Consider the following 15,386-nt stretch of genomic DNA (forward strand, 5'->3'; position numbering starts at 1 on the left):
GACTCTCTTTTTCTTCTCCAAGAGCCCTGGCCTTCCTTTTCTGCCTCTTCCCAGACCCCTGTCTCTCCCTGTCGGCTCTGGGACGCCCAGCTCTCCCCCTCTTTACCTGCCTGTTCCATCCACCCTCTTCAGGAGCTTTTCTCCTACCGACTTGTCAGTAGGGCTGGGCATGCTGCTCGATGGGTCTGTGTGTGGCCACATGGGTGAACATGTGCTTCTCCCATACAAATTGTGTCTGTCCTCTCCACCTCCTTCCCTCTCAATAAAACCAATTTGAAAGTGAACACCATTTGGCTACATAAAAATGTGGACAATGTTTTTCCCCATACCCACAGCCAAGCTGTGCAGTTGTGACCAAAACCAATTTGGTTTCTTCTCCCTGTGGCCACCTCCCACGCCTTCCAGCTCATGTCCTGCTTCTCCTCACATCCTTGTGTCATGGGCCATGTTGTGGCAGACACTCACCATTTCAGGAAAGATCACCACATGCACGGGCAATGAAAACGTGTCTGCTTTGGTCTGCAACGAGCTCTGCCCTTTCCTAGGAGGCCTTTGTACCAGCAGCAACTGCTGTGCTGTGCCCATCCTCAGTGCTACATGGACAGCTGGGGAGAGGGCAATGGAGCTCCCTGTTTTAATGGACAGTGTTCCGCACAGGGACACTGCCAAGCCCCAAAGAGCCACGCACCCAACTGCTTCCATTTTTCACGGCAGTGTTTGCAGCACCATTATCACGGCAGTGTTGCAAATTTTCTTGCTGAAGCCACAGGACCAGCAATGTTGAGCTGGGAGAGACTTTCCAGGATCCATCCCTGCCTTGCCCCTGAGGAGGATTTTCTAGCGCAGGAGTGAGTGAAAAGCCCTCTGAGCAACTGCATTCTATTTATTCTACAGGAGACACAGGGGGATGTGAAAGGCCCATGAAGTGTTGGTGTTGTGTGTGGCTGCTGATACAGTCAGTGCTTTCTCACTGTAGTGCAGGGTTGGGGTTCACACCATCATTCGGTTGTGTTTTCAGGCCAGGAAAGCATGTTCTTCAGCACTGTACCACTGACGTGAGGGTGGCTGATCCCTGTGCACACACAGGGTCACTTGTCTACAATGAATTTCACCTGCCGTGTGATTGCGTAGTCATTCAGTCTTAGTAGGTCTTAGGCAGATGCCAGTGCACACCCCTGCAGACCTCCCCTCCACTGTGAGAACTGACCTGTCTGTCCTTCCTTTCTTTTCTTTCTCCCTCCCTCCCTCCCTCCCTCCCTCCCTCCGTCCTCCTCTCTTTCCCTTCTCCCCTCCTTCTCTCCAAGTGTTGTTGTGGAACGGTGAGGAGTCCAGCCCATCCATCAAGCCACTGCAGAGTTGGTGGGGACCAGCTGGTGGAAGCAGGGCAGGCTGTCAAGGAGGAACTTGGAATCACATTCCAGGGAAGCAGACAATGTTTTCGGAAAGCCAAAGCTTCCTCAGACTTGACCCTTGCAGGGGACATCAAGGGTAAGATGGTGAGCTGCTACCACTTCCTTAACATGGAAAGAATTAACAAGGACAGTGTAGGGCTAGCTGCTCAGCTGGGTGGAGAACCTACTAACAGCAGACCCAGATAGGTCTGAAGAACTCAAGGCCTCCTTCTCCCGACTCTTCAACAACATGTCCCAAGCCTTTGTGTGTAGGGTCACGTCTCCAGAGGAGAAATACAACCAGCAGTGGATGAGGGTGCGGTCAGGGATTACTTCATGAACTCAGCGCATGCAGGTCTGTGGGGATGAACAGACTTCATGGGAGTGTGTTGATAGCTGCTGCTTTCACTGCGAGGCCATTGTCTGTCACTTTTGGAAAGCCATGGTGATGGGAGAGGTCCCTGGTGAGTGGACCCATGGCCACATTGCACCCATCTTTGAAAAAGCACAGAAGTTCAACCTGTGGAACCCCAGGCTTTGATGAGAGTGTGCTATTGAATGAGTCCTCTGCAGGTGACATTTCTAGTCACATAAGGGAGAAGAAGGTGCCCAAGAATGGTCAGTGTGCTTGTATACTCAGGGGAAATTATGCCTCACCAGGTTGATTGCCTTCATGATAAACTAACTGTATAGAGGAATAAAGTGGACGTCATTTGCCTCAGCACAGGAAGACTTTTGACACAGTGTCCCTCAATATTCTTGTATTCAAATTAGTACGCTAGAGTCTGGATGGGTAGACAACCAGGTGGGTAAAGCACCAGTTGAGTGATTGGGCTGAGAGAGCATTAATGAAGAGGTCATACCTCCCTGGATGGGCAGCAGAGGGGTCTTTCCTGGACCTTGTGCAGTTTTTAAGTCTTGGCTCTGCAGTGTCCAGATGTGGGGTCTCTAAAATAACTGCCTCCCAGGGCTCTTGTTCTACTCGCTGACTGATCTGGTGTTGTGGGTTAACCCCGGTGGGCAGCAAAGCACCACAGAGCTGCTCACTCCTTCCCCCCACCTCCTGTGCCCCCAGTGGGATGGGGCAGGTAGAAACGAAGTATACAAGCAAGAAAACTTGGGTTTGGAATTTTAAAAGATGTTTAATAAGTGAAGGATAAGTGGAAGAAGTGAGAAATAAAGGAAAACAGAACAAGTGATGCAACAGCAATCACTCCCTACCTCCCATGGGTAGTGGGATGCGCAGCCAGTACCCAAGACAAAGGTGGCTAAATTCCCGAAAGCTCCCACTTTTCCCTTTTATTACTGAGTATGATGTCATATGGTAGGGATTATCTCGTTGGTTAGTCGAGGTCATCTGCCTGGTTGTGTCCCCTCCCAACCCATTGCGTCCCCACCAGTCTGTTCCCTGAGAAGGCGCTGATGCTGTTCAGCAAGAGCTAGAACATCAGCGTGGTACACACTTTGTCTGCACAAAGAGCAGAGAGCCCCCTCACCCCAGAAACTTGCTGGAAATGAACTTTAGTAAGGAAACAGGACAGGCTGGAGAGATCAGTCGCAGGCAGCTAATTATACGACCAGCCAACGCTTTACATGTGACCAGCTCTTTTTAAACCCTTTTCCCTCTGTTTCCCATGTTTGTTGCTCCCCAACCCACCTTGATCCCTTCCTTTCCTTTGCCTTTGGTCCTTTCCTAGACACGCCATGAGGAAGTGCAAGATGACTTTCAGATCTTTAATTATCCTAAGTTGATTCCATCCAAGGACACTCTGGATACTCAATGGGGTCTAGCAAACGATTTCTCAGCCTGAGGGTACTCATCTTCTTCTCACGGAATGCGTCACCCTCTCATCCCTCTTGACTGCTTTGACTATTTTCCTTTCAAGGTACTGGCAGCTTGGGCAGACACAGCCTGAACAAGCGATTTGCAGTCAACTCTCCAGGGGAACTTAGGATGTTCTGGAGTAGGAAGATATCGAGGTGGAGCTACCCAAGATGGCAGGAAGGCCCCAGCAGAGCTATCGCCTTCCTGAGGAGGATCATAGCCAGGCAGGACACCAGTTTTCTCTAAGCTAATATGGGACACCTGTGTTCACACAACCAAACACCTTGTGGGGGCTTTTGGTACTGTTTCAGCTTATTTCACAAACTCTGCAGTATCACTTTCTCCATAGGAGTCTCTTCAGGGCAATACTCACTTCCTTATTCCTCAGGCTATAGATGACAGGGTTAAGCACGGGGGTCACAGCTGTGTAAAACAGGGCAAGGTATTTGTCAGTGTCTGCAGGGTCTCTTGACCGTCCTTTGAAGTACACAACCATCGCGGAGCCATAGAAGAGAGTCACCACCCCGAGGTGTGAGGAGCAGGTGGAAAAGGCTTTGCGTCTGCCCAGAACTGAGGGCATTTTCAGGATTGCCCTGACAATTTGCGTGTAAGAAACAACTATCAAGGAAAAGGGAAGGACTGCAAAGAGCAGGATGATGGTGTGCAGCATCACTCGGTTCCAGAAAGTGTCTGCACAGGCGAGTTCCAAGAGAGGGAGCACGTCACAGAAGAAGTGATGAAGGGCATGGGAGGCACAGAAGGGCAAAGTGAACACCTGGTACGTCTGCCCTGCCTGTACTGGTATGACAGCCAGCCATGACCCCACTACCAGTGTGACACAGAGCCTCCCATTCATGATGAGGCCATAGTGCAGGGGGTCACAGATGGCTACATAGCGGTCGTAGGCCATGGCAGCCAGGAGAAGGCTTTCGGTGCTTCCCAGCAAAACCAGGAAATACAGTTGGGCAGCACAGCCAAGGAAGGAGATCCTGCCGTCTCCCGTCAGGAAAGCCAGCAGCATTTTTGGCAGCCTGATGGAGATATAGCAGATTTCCCGGAAGGATAAGTTCCTCAGGAAGAAATACATGGGGCTGTGGAGGTTTGGGTCTACCAAAGTGATGAGCACCATGAGGCCATTCCCTACGAGGACCATGAGGTAGATGATCAGGAAGACTGTGAAGCACAAGTCTTGCAGGTTGGCCTGGTCAGAAAATCCCAGAAGAAATCCGGGTCCGTCTGTGTGATTCTCCAAGCCTTTTCTTTGGGGCATTTTCTGTCTACAGAGCAATCCAAACACCACGCTCACTGGACAGTGGCAGTGGCCCATCCACCATCCCACACCCCTCAAGCACAGCGAAAGACTGCAGACGCCAGCGCAGGTGTGACTGCAGTGTTAGCAAAGCCCCAACAAGATCTGCATGGCTGTACGGGAGTCTACCACCAGGTGCTTGTTGAGAAAAGGCTTCTAAGGAGAAAACAGAACAGAGATGTTCAGTCCAAATGATGGAGTTTGGCAGTATGGACCGGAAAAATGTGTCTTTCCTTCTTGAGGGGAGATGTTCTAAAAAGCGTTGTCTGTTGGTAGATGAGGGAAGGGAAGGGAAGGGAAGGGAAGGGAAGGGAAGGGAAGGGAAGGGAAGGGAAGGGAAGGGAAGGCAAGGCAAGGCAAGGCAAGGCAAGGCAAGGCAAGGCAAGGCAAGGCAAGGCAAGGCAAGGCAAGGCAAGGCAAGGCAAGGGTAGGGCAACACCAGATTTCACTCTTAGATTGTAGTGAGAGAGATTTACCTCAGCTCTTCTGAGACATATGAACTCATCTCCTGAAGCTCTGTCCACACACGCTGAGCAGGGAGACATGCTTTGGATGCAAATTTTTCATTTCTACATGGCTGACAGGTGAACTCTATCAGAAAGAAAAAAACTTCTCTCTGTCCATGAATCAGAAACATTGATGGGGCATTTCAACACGGCAGAAAAGGTGCTATTTGTGCATCTATCCCAATCCCTCAGGGTGCTAAAAGGAGCCACTGTGCAACACTGTCTCAAAGAGCTTTCAATGCATCCCAAAACGAAGGTGATCAAAGGCAGAAGAGTGGAGATTAGAGGGTGATCTCCCAAGGTATCTGGTTTTCCTGAAAAGGTCAGGCTTTTATGACTTCTGAAGGAGCTCTGTGCAGTTCCCTGTTCCTGACCTTGCTGCTCTGTCGCATGGATTTATGGCAGTTTACCGAGGGCTCGGTCGCTCTGATGCCAAGGCAGAGATGTTTCCCAGGCCCCTGGAAGCCCTTGCAGAGCCGAGCGATGCTCTCATTGACTGGGAAACTGACCCTTCCCCTATGCATTTCCCACAGCACACGGACTTCTGGTGGATCACTGGAAGAACGTGAGCCATTAACAAGCAGCTCTGCAGTAGCAGGTTGCTTCTTGTGAATAACAGACTCAAACAAAAGGTTTTTTAAAAGTTTTGGTTTGATGCGGAGAAGGCATGTTCTCTTCCAGCGCTGAGGGTGCTGGCTGCGTCTCTGCAGCTCTCGCTGACTGCCTTCCAGAAGTCGTCTTAAACTCTGATGTATCGATAATGAGAAGAGCTGGTTAGAAAACATGTCATAAAAGCGTTCCCATTAGCCAAGTGAAAAACACACCATGTTTGGTCCAAGAGGTCGCTTGAATTCACAGACACCCAGTCTTAAGAGCATGATTTTTTTTTCTTTTGTTTTTAATATTCTCTTCCTACTGTTCCTGCCTATTTTGGTGAGTTTTATCCATGGAGTTCTCTTAGAGCTGCCCTTTGAAATCTCCAAGAGAAAATCAGGGTTTATGTGAGGGAAAAGTGGCCATGATCTCTTTCCTAATCTCACAACTTATGCACGCCAATGCACAGGAGCATTAAATACTTTTATTTCCTGAAATACTGTCAGATATTGCATTTAGTGTACACAAGTTTTTAACAGAAAGCAACCGCTTATAGGCAGCTTTTCCATAATCAGCATTGTCTGCTCCTTTCACTCCCCTCCCCCACCCAACCCTACAGCATCTTCTTTCTCAGCGCTTCACAGGATCACGCACAGTGCATGGATTGGACTGGCTTTGGCGTGGGAAACTGCTGGAGGACTCTTTACCCGGGGACTGTCTCAGCAGCAGCGTTTCTCCAAGCTGAACCAAACCTGCTCCTCTGAGCCCAGCCGAGCCCCACAGATGCCTGCAGCTGCCGTGGCAGTGGCTGTGCTGCCACGGGCTCTCAGCACTTCAAAGCATGCCAAAAAGGAGTTACCATTGTCAGAAGCCACAATGCAGGGACACGCTCCTCACTCCATGATGCTGCAGGAGACGGTGCTGACCTCTCTTCCTTTCTGTCATTTCTCTGGAAAACACCTGGATGGGGTTCCCCGGACTCTTCTCTGCCACTCCTGTTCCCACCTGGTTATAAGTCAGTGAAGAACCCCAGGAGAGAAGACAGCAATGCTGGTGCGACCAGTGCTCCTCCCCAGACACCCACAGCATCATTACCAACTTGAGAAAGACTGTCAGAATAATGATTAGAAGGGTCTGAGCAACTTCCAGAACGTGACTTTTGAAAACAGAGAAATTGAGAAATGAGATTTAGCTGCTCAAAGGAAAATTGCTAAGCTTGTAAGAAGGGGGAGGGGGGAGGGGAAGGCAAGAAAGGAGCAGTAAAGAAGCAAATTCAATCTGTGTTTAGCTTTAGTTTGCAGAAACGGAAAAGGCTGCTCTGCAACGCCTCCTCCCAGGGCCTCCAACTTGGGTGTGCCCTGTATTAGCTCCAAGGTGGAGATGGTCTTGAGAGGTCAAACTCCAATTGCTTAAGCTGTCTGAATCCAGGTTCACCTTCAAAGAGGGTGTAGAGAGAAAGCTCGTGTTGGAGGTTCATGGGAAGGTAATAAGGCCTGTGTCACAGAATCACAGAATCACAGAATGGTCAGGGTTAGAAAGGGACCCCTGGAGATCGTCTAGTCCACCCACGCCACCCCAGAGCAGGGTCACCTACAGCAGTTGCACAAGACGGTGTCCAGGTGGGTTTTGAATGTCTCCAGGGTAGGAGACTCCACAACCTCTCTGGGCAGCCTCTTCCAGTGCCACTTCTTCTCTGCCACCCTCAAAGAAAAGAAGTTCCTCCTCATTTTAAGATGGAACTTCCTATGTTCAAGTTTGTGCCCATTCCCTCTTGTCCTATCACTGGGTACTGCTGAAAAAGACTGGTCCCATCCCCCTGGCACTCTCCCTTTAAGTATTTGTAAGCATTAATAAGATCCCCCCTCAATCTTCTTTTCTCCAGACTAAAAAGACCCAAGTCCCTCAGCCTTTCCTCATAGGAGAGATTTTCTAATCCCCTAATTATCTTTGTAGCCCTTTCATGTAGTCCTTTCATGGCACTGCACATATCTATGTTTGGACAGATTACTGTGGCCCCAGGGCCCCCCAAATGGATGAGTGTGTCTGACCAAGGCAGCCTTGCGTGGCTATATAGGGGAGAGCTCCCAGGGGAGAGCATCTCCTGCCCTTGAGTGAGGTTCATGCAGTCCTTGATTTCTTACTCTGAAACTCTACACATGGGTTCAGCCCTGCTGTTCAGCCAGTTCTTCACGCAGCACACCATGTACCTGGACAAGTTGTCCAGAAGGATGCTATGAGGGAAGCTATCAAAAGCCTTATTACAATCCACAACAACTACATCCCCCACTTTCCATTCATCCACTAGGTAGGTGACCTTACTGTGGGCCGTGGTGAATCGCTTGTTTCTCTTGATGTTAACTACTTCTCCCAGGTGGGCTTTAGGGCTCTAGGCAGCCACCAGTTCAGGCTTGGCTCTTCACTGTCCAAGAAGGGCACTCTGTGCAGCAGAGCTGAGATAGTTTCCTAGCAAAGTCTGAGATAATAAGAGGAGGAGAAAGCCTAAGCTCTGACTCCATGAAGAGCAAGTAGAAGTGTTGGAGGTCGTCTGGCCAAAGATTCCTTATGACAGGGGAATCCTTTCCCACCACTATCACTGGATGGAACTCTATGGACATTTCCTGAAGTGTTTGAGTGCAAAAAGCCCAAAGAAAGTCGTTTTGTCTCCACACCGTGCCTTCCTGGTGGGCCTTCCTGGTGACTGTGCCTGGGTCCAAGCTCATCACAGTGCTTGACCCAGCCATGAGACTTCTCTTGCCTATCACCTGCACAGACAGATGGGACCTCACAATCTACATCCAAGCCATTTTCCTTTTTCTGGCCTGCGAGTTTCTCAGACAGAACTGGCTTCATAGTCACCTTCACAGATACCTGCCTGTTACGCACCTGTGAGATTGTGATGCACAACTGACATAAGTGGAACTTCCTCACCATCACGCACCCTGTCACCTACAAGCTGATCTGACATCTCATCTCACATTCACCTTCCAGCACCATGTGACTACTCCGGGACATCACAGTCTCTGCATTCACTCTTCCTCCCGGGTAAAAACAGCTCCGAGTGAGGGTGAGAGGAAAGGTGGAAGGTTAGGGGTTTGGAGGGAGGGTGCTGGGGCTTAGGGGGTTGGGGTTTCTGTTAGCAGTTTGCGTTCACGCGAACCCGAAATTCTGCTGAGAATTTCTACTTAATGCTCAGGGTAGGGCGAGGGGTAAGAGCTTCCCTTTTAGGGTTGGGGATCAGGGTGAGGCTCAGGGTGAGGGTTTGGGATTCGTCTTAGGTCTTCTTGTAATTGATGTGAGTACTGGTCAGCTTTGTGGGTTAGGGGGTGGGGTTAGGGCTGGAGGTGAGGGCCAGGGTTAATGCTAGCATGGCATGAGTAGGGACCTCACAGACAGCAACCAAGTGCTGTCCCTCTCACACACCTCTCCTTTGACCTTCCCCACATTCCCTTCTCTCTTTGTTGAAACCCTCAGGCTTATGGAGCACCTCACAATGCTGCTTCTCAGCAGCCAGCTTCCTCCAGCAGAAATGACATCCCAACCTACTCTCCAGCGATGACACTTTTGCCTTCATCTTCCTCTTTGCCTGCCCCTAACCTCTCATCTTATCTCCCTGGCCTGTCCCTCCAAAACCTCACAATCCCTCTCCTCCTTCTACCTCCTGGGAAACATGAGTGAGGCTTAAGAGAGGAGTCTAAGATGAAGGGAGGTTGAGGGACAGGATGAGGGAGATGGGTTATGGTTTAGGCTTGAGGCACTTGATGAGGGTTTCAGCTTTGGCATTAGTGTTCAGGGAAGGGCTAAAGATGAGAGCTCTGTGTTAGGTGTTCGGGTCAGGGTCGAGGCAAAGGTTTGGGGTGAGCTGGGCAGTGCCAGGTCTGAAAGGCAAGGGGGTGTAGGCACTCTGCGTGCTTCTGCCCTCGTGGTGACCAGAGGAAGCCTCAGCTCCTGGAGACCAAAAGCATCACCATTTCAATGGGCTGGGGTTCAGCACTGGGCTTCTCGGCTTGACAGGGCACATTCAAGGGGCTACATGACACAGGACGTCTCCGCCTCCTTTCTCTGTCATCCTGAAATCGTTGCCTCTGAGTTTCTGCTCCAATCAGCCCCCAGGGAAGCCCGCTTCAATTCCCTGAAACAGCTTCATCACCCACAGCCTCAGCAGACCCTGCTAAACCTCCAAGCCTCTTTATTCCTGCCATGGCCCTCCACTCCTTGTGACTTTCCCCTGGGAGCTTGTTAGTGTGCAGCAACTGTTCAGCGTAGTTGCAGAGGGATTTTTAGGAGAGTCTGTCTTTGAGGAAGAGTTTTGCAAAGTCTGATGATGTTAATAACACGTGATGTAACACAGATTAATTTCCGTCTCAGTCGTGACTCAGTACTGCTTTCCACATTGACAAGTGATTTTTCATTTGACTGTCAAATGATGCTCACAACACCCCAACTTCATTTGCTAGAGGTGGGCATGGGATCAGGAGGCAGAGGCAGCCTGGTAGATGTGATCACAGGAAGATGGGCAGGGAGATCGCGAGAGACATGAGCTGGTGACAAGGCTCTGGGCTGGAAATTTGGCCAAGAATGGATGTTGAGCTCTGCTCGAGAACCTGAGAAATTTTGTCAACATTTAAAAAGTTAGGAGCACTTTGTCACTCGCTGAAGTGATTGAATACTTCTACTAAAACTAATGAATTTTCCCCAAGACGTGTCAAATGTTAATTTTATTATACGTTCAGTAATTTCTGGCCATATGCTCTTTCCTTAGTCCTCAGGATTTTTGTCCTCTCCTTACTCATTGTTCCTTCAGTCATCTCTCACTGCTCTGACCTTCAGGGAGTTGCTGCTTTCCCCTTCGTGGAGCTAAAAGCTCTCCTGTCTTCTGGTAATCTGCTGAATTAACTTTTAAACCAACTTGCAAACTGTGTATATATTAATCTTTTCCTCTTCTCTTGCCTAAAGTGTGTCATGTATGGTGATTGCTTGAGGAAACTGGACCTTATTGGAGGTTTGGACTTGGCATACAGTTGAGGAGTGTGTTGCTTCTTTTTCTTAATTTTCTTAATATTATTAAATTATTAATATAATTAATTTTAAATTAATTATAATTTATTATTTATTAATTAACAATTGTATTTTACTTGTGGTTGTTCAAAATTAATAAGGATCCTGTGTCTATTTACAGCCAAGCCTCAGGGTAATTCACGCGGGAATTGGTGCAAAGGAGCTGTTAACATTCATCTACAGAGTTCAGTGCAGAAATGTGATGTAGGAAAAGAATGCAAGTCCCAGGCGGCCCCCGAGAGAAGTGGTGGGGTTGGGGAGGTGGGGAGGAAAGTTGTACATACAGTGGGGGACCTCGAGGGGACAGCTGTTGCTGCCTCTGCAGACTTCCTCAGGAGACCCTCTGCTTCAATATCAGTTGGAGAAAGCTGCCAGCACTTCTGTACACTGAAAACATAAAATAAAATATGCTTCAAAATTAAAACCACTTTTTTTTTAAGTTCACATTGAAATTTTCCACTGTAAGTAGACTCCCGAGACCTCTCCAATTAGCTGTACAAGCCTGGAAGCCCTGCATAAATTTACGGAAGAGATGTTGCTCATTTGGGCTTTCTGCACTTTAACGAGCCCCATGGTGTATTTGGTGCTGAGCCCATGAACCTCAGATACTGAGAGGAGAGTGAACAACCTGTCCAGGAGTTAAAGTCAGCAGCAAACGCCAAAGTGTGTTGGAGCATTAATTGGCTGCACGGAGGGCCATTCCAGAGCAAGCCTCCCCATGGGTGTGTTAGAGCAGAAAACTGGAGGCTGTGATTACAGGTAGGGAAAGGCGCTGTGCAGGTGGATCTGATGCTGAGTAACGATGCCTTGATGTATTTTATCATGCCAAGCGGTGTCGCAGAGGGAAATATTTGACATAGTTATGATTTACAGTGATTAAAAATTTATAAGTGTTTAAAGTAGACCAAGAGGTTGAATTTTAGCAGCACTTAATCATTCACTGGTTTACAGGTTTGCAAAGTGATTTAACAGAATAAATGAACAGTGACTTAAATACAGATTCAAAGATGTAAGATTCACACTAATGTACTATAGAGTATTCCAAATCAATACATATACATATGGGCAAAAAGACACATCTGAGGTTAATACATATGCACATAAGGAAAGCATGTAAGCACGCATGCACATAAGGAAAGCGTGTAAGCATGCATGCGCGCACACATGCATACACACAGGTCTCTGCTGGAATCAGGAATTTTGTAATAGCGGGTGGCTCTAACGAGCTGACAGGTACTACTTTTAACTCTTATGTGTGCACGGACAAAGGGCAGAACATCCACATCCATAAAGCTAATGTGTATATCACAAACATATAGGTAAAGGGTTGGGTGGGTGGGTGGGAGAGAGGCTAGCCTATAGTCACAATTTCCCTTTCCCAAGTTTAGGGTAAATACTCACGATGCATCGGTGTTCCTCAAGGGGCAGTAGTTGAGGCTCAAGAGGGATTCTCTCGCCCTGGCCTTCTAGTCCTTGGGGTGTCAGCCTGAGCAGCGTCCCCGCTCAGGGGAGATCCTGGCCACAGCCAGCTGCGATCCAGAGAGCTCAAAGGGTCTTAACTAGAATTGCTACTTATAGTGTCCAAGATAATTGACTTTCATCAGGTTCTTTTCCACGCTGGACAATGGAATATTCCAGTATTTTCAGCCAGCAAGTACGCAAGCCCAGAACTTAGCAAGCAATGTTGGGGTCCTGGTATTGCCTTGCTTTGTGGCCACGACCCATATGTTGTGAGTAGTGATGGATTATAGTTATTATCTTCAAATGGTTGGAGCCATGGGGACCAGGCACACTATTGTCTTCTGGTCCGTTGGGCTCCAGCTTTACTATCTTTCATGGTAGACCATTATGTATCGTTCTGGTCCCCTGTATTATTATGTGGCCCAGACATTGGAAGAACTGCTGTCTCCTGGGCCCTTTCCAGACCAGGCCAGAGCCTCCCTGGCTCTGCCCCACCTCCCCTGCCCTCTCCCCAGCCCAGCAGAGCAGCCCAGTCTGGGCTGGCTGCACAGCAGCACTGGCCACAGGGTACTGCGGGGTTCTGGGCACTCCCCCCACAGCCCCAGCCCCTCAGAAGGCCACAGCAGCTGCTGGCGGGCAGAGCGGGCTCTCAGCCTCCCCACCAGCCCAGGGCTGGAGCTGGCCCCAAGTGCCAGCAGAGCCCGCTCACTCTCGGGCTCTCCTGCATTCAGCTGCGGGGCAGCCCCCGCCCACACTGCCTCTGCCCCGCTCGGCCTCCCCGCCTGCCCTGCTCCCCAGCACAGCACCAGAGTCCTGGGGCTCCTCAGGCAGCTCCCCCACCTCTCCAGTCTCCCTTCCCTGGGCCCGCTGCATCTTCACTGCCTCCAACGGCACGGCACAGTCCTGGTTTGTGGGCACCTGGTTTGGTGCTTTCTCCTCGGGGGACTGAATCTCGGAGGCTGTTTCACCTTCTCAGTCTCCATTCCCTTCCCACCCCAGAGGACATGGAGTGTCCCCATCCTCCCCTGATTACTCCAGATTCCTTTCCACATGGACTGACATCTGCCATCAGCCCCACCATACCTGTGACAGCCTGAGGAGGGTGACAAGGAAGTCCTGCGTGATCTCTCCTGCACCTCAAAGTGAATAAGAGAGCCTTCAACTGCTAGGTGTCTGAAAGATCCCAGTGATACCATAACTTTATTCCCCCAAACGCAGGGAGAAAACAAGGTGGAAAGACGCTGTCCATTTCCTTGGGTTTGGTTTTAACAGCAACTGAATCAAGGAGACCCCAGCCTTCAGGCGCCACACTCGGGACATCGCTTTTTTTGCAGAGATGCTATTAGGGAGGCAAAAGGTGACACATACTTCTTCAAGGATCACACATGACAGGACAGAGCGTCAAGGGAAGTGCTGTGATCACAAGCAATTACCTCTAAGTATGATTATCAGAGAAAAGAAATACAGAGGTCTTCCTAAAATACTTTCCGCGTACCACACAAAGAAGGGGAAGAGAATTCCTGTTGATGGTGCAAGACCCCTTGGATCAGTCTCCACGGGGCATTCTTGAGCTCCTGGTTCCTCATGCTGTAGATGAGAGGGTTCACTGCTGAAGGCACCACAGAGTACATAACAGCCATCACCAGATCCAGCAATGGGGAGGAGATGGAGGGGGGCTTCAGGTAAGCAAAGAATGAAGTGCTGACAAAGAGGGAGACCACAGCCAGGTGAGGGAGGCACGTGGAAAAAGCTTTGTGCCTCCCCTGCTCCGAGGGTATTTTCAGAACAACCCTGAAGATCTGCACATAGGAAACCACAATGAAAACAAAACACACAGAGAATAAACAGGCACTAAGTACAATAAGCCCAGCTTTCCTGAGATAGTGTGTCTCTGAACAGGAGAGCTTGAGGATCTGGGGTATTTCACAGAAGAACTGGTCCAAGGCATTGCCCTGGCAGAGTGGTATGGAAAATGTGTTGGCTGTGTGCAGCACACCATGAACAAACCCACTGCCCCAGGCAGCTGCTGCCATGTGGACACAAGCTCTGCTGCCCAAGAGGGTGCCATAGTGCAGGGGTTTGCAGATGGCCACGTATCGGTCATAGGCCATGACGGTCAGAAGATAAAACTCTGCTCCAATCAAGAAGACAAGCAGAAAGACCTGTGCAGCACATCCCCCATAGGAGATGTCTCTGGTGTCCCAGAGGGAATTGGCCATGGCTTTAGGGACAGTGACAGAGATGGAGCCCAGGTCGAGGAGGGAGAGGTTGAGGAGGAAGAAGTACATGGGGGTGTGGAGGCGGTGGTCGCAGGCGATGGCTGCGATGATGAGGCCATTGCCCAGGAGGGCAGCCAGGTAGATGCCCAGGAAGAGCCAGAAGTGCAAGAGCTGCAGCTCCCGTGTGTCTGCGAATGCCAGGAGGAGGAACTGGGTGATGGAGCTGCTGTTGGACATTTGTTCCCCCTGAACAGAGGGGCCTGTTGAAGGAGGAAAAAACAGTGAGGAGTTAGAACAGACACCTCTGAGCGGAGCCTGTTCCATATGTTACAGTAATGTCTCCCAAGTGAACTCTGTCCTTCCAGAAAGACGTCTGTGCAGTTCCTGGTGTGATCCTGGTTTGTGCAGACTGAGGGTGCAGTGGGGAGTAGGGGACTCTGCTGTGGGCTCTAGAGGAGTCAGTCATGCTGTGCAGCAATGGGCAGACAGGAAACAGGAGTGATCGCAGGTTGAACCTATCACTGATGTAAAAAAGCTTTTGACCATTGTCACTCCCAGTTCCCCTGGCGGCAGAACACAGATGTGGGTTGGGGGTTTTGTTTATTTTGCTCCTGTTACCTCTGTCTAACCTAAAGAGTAATTTTTGAAGAAAAAAGTCCCTGGTATTTTTATTACACTACAAGTGCTATTTGGAGAATCCTGGGAGGCAATAGGACAGAGCCTGAGTGCAGAAGGAGGAGAGCTGGAGAGAGGAAACAGACCATCTGTCCATCTCAGCTCAGCTCAGCTGAAGAAAGCTGAAGAAAAGCTCAGCTGCTTTTTCTTGCACCTCTTTGCTCTGGAGGATGACCACAGAGAGATCAGAGGAATCCAGGTTTCAAAGTGCAGATCTTCAACCTCCACTCCCCAGTGAAGAGCTGGGAGCTTTTGGATGCCCAGAAGATGGGGTGTCCTTAACAATATGTCATCTTTATCCCCAGACCGTGGAATGCATTGCCTAGAGACCCACAGGTTGGAAGGGGGCTT

At 49.7% G+C, this 15,386-nt stretch overlaps 1 pseudogene across 1 annotated transcript; it reads right to left on the minus strand.

The window, feature by feature from the left end:
* Positions 1-3,550: 3,550 nt before the first annotated feature.
* On the minus strand, positions 3,551-14,597 carry LOC309683878 (olfactory receptor 14C36-like; annotated as a pseudogene). Its single transcript has 2 exons — positions 13,761-14,597; positions 3,551-3,639 (listed from the first exon to the last, which is right to left on the minus strand). The product of its transcript is annotated as an olfactory receptor 14C36-like (transcript).
* Between the last annotated feature and the right edge of the window lie 789 nt (positions 14,598-15,386).

Source organism: Vanellus vanellus (genome assembly GCF_965231255.1).
Source record: "Vanellus vanellus genome assembly, contig: HAP1_SCAFFOLD_35, whole genome shotgun sequence".
NCBI classification, from domain to species: domain Eukaryota; kingdom Metazoa; phylum Chordata; class Aves; order Charadriiformes; family Charadriidae; genus Vanellus; species Vanellus vanellus.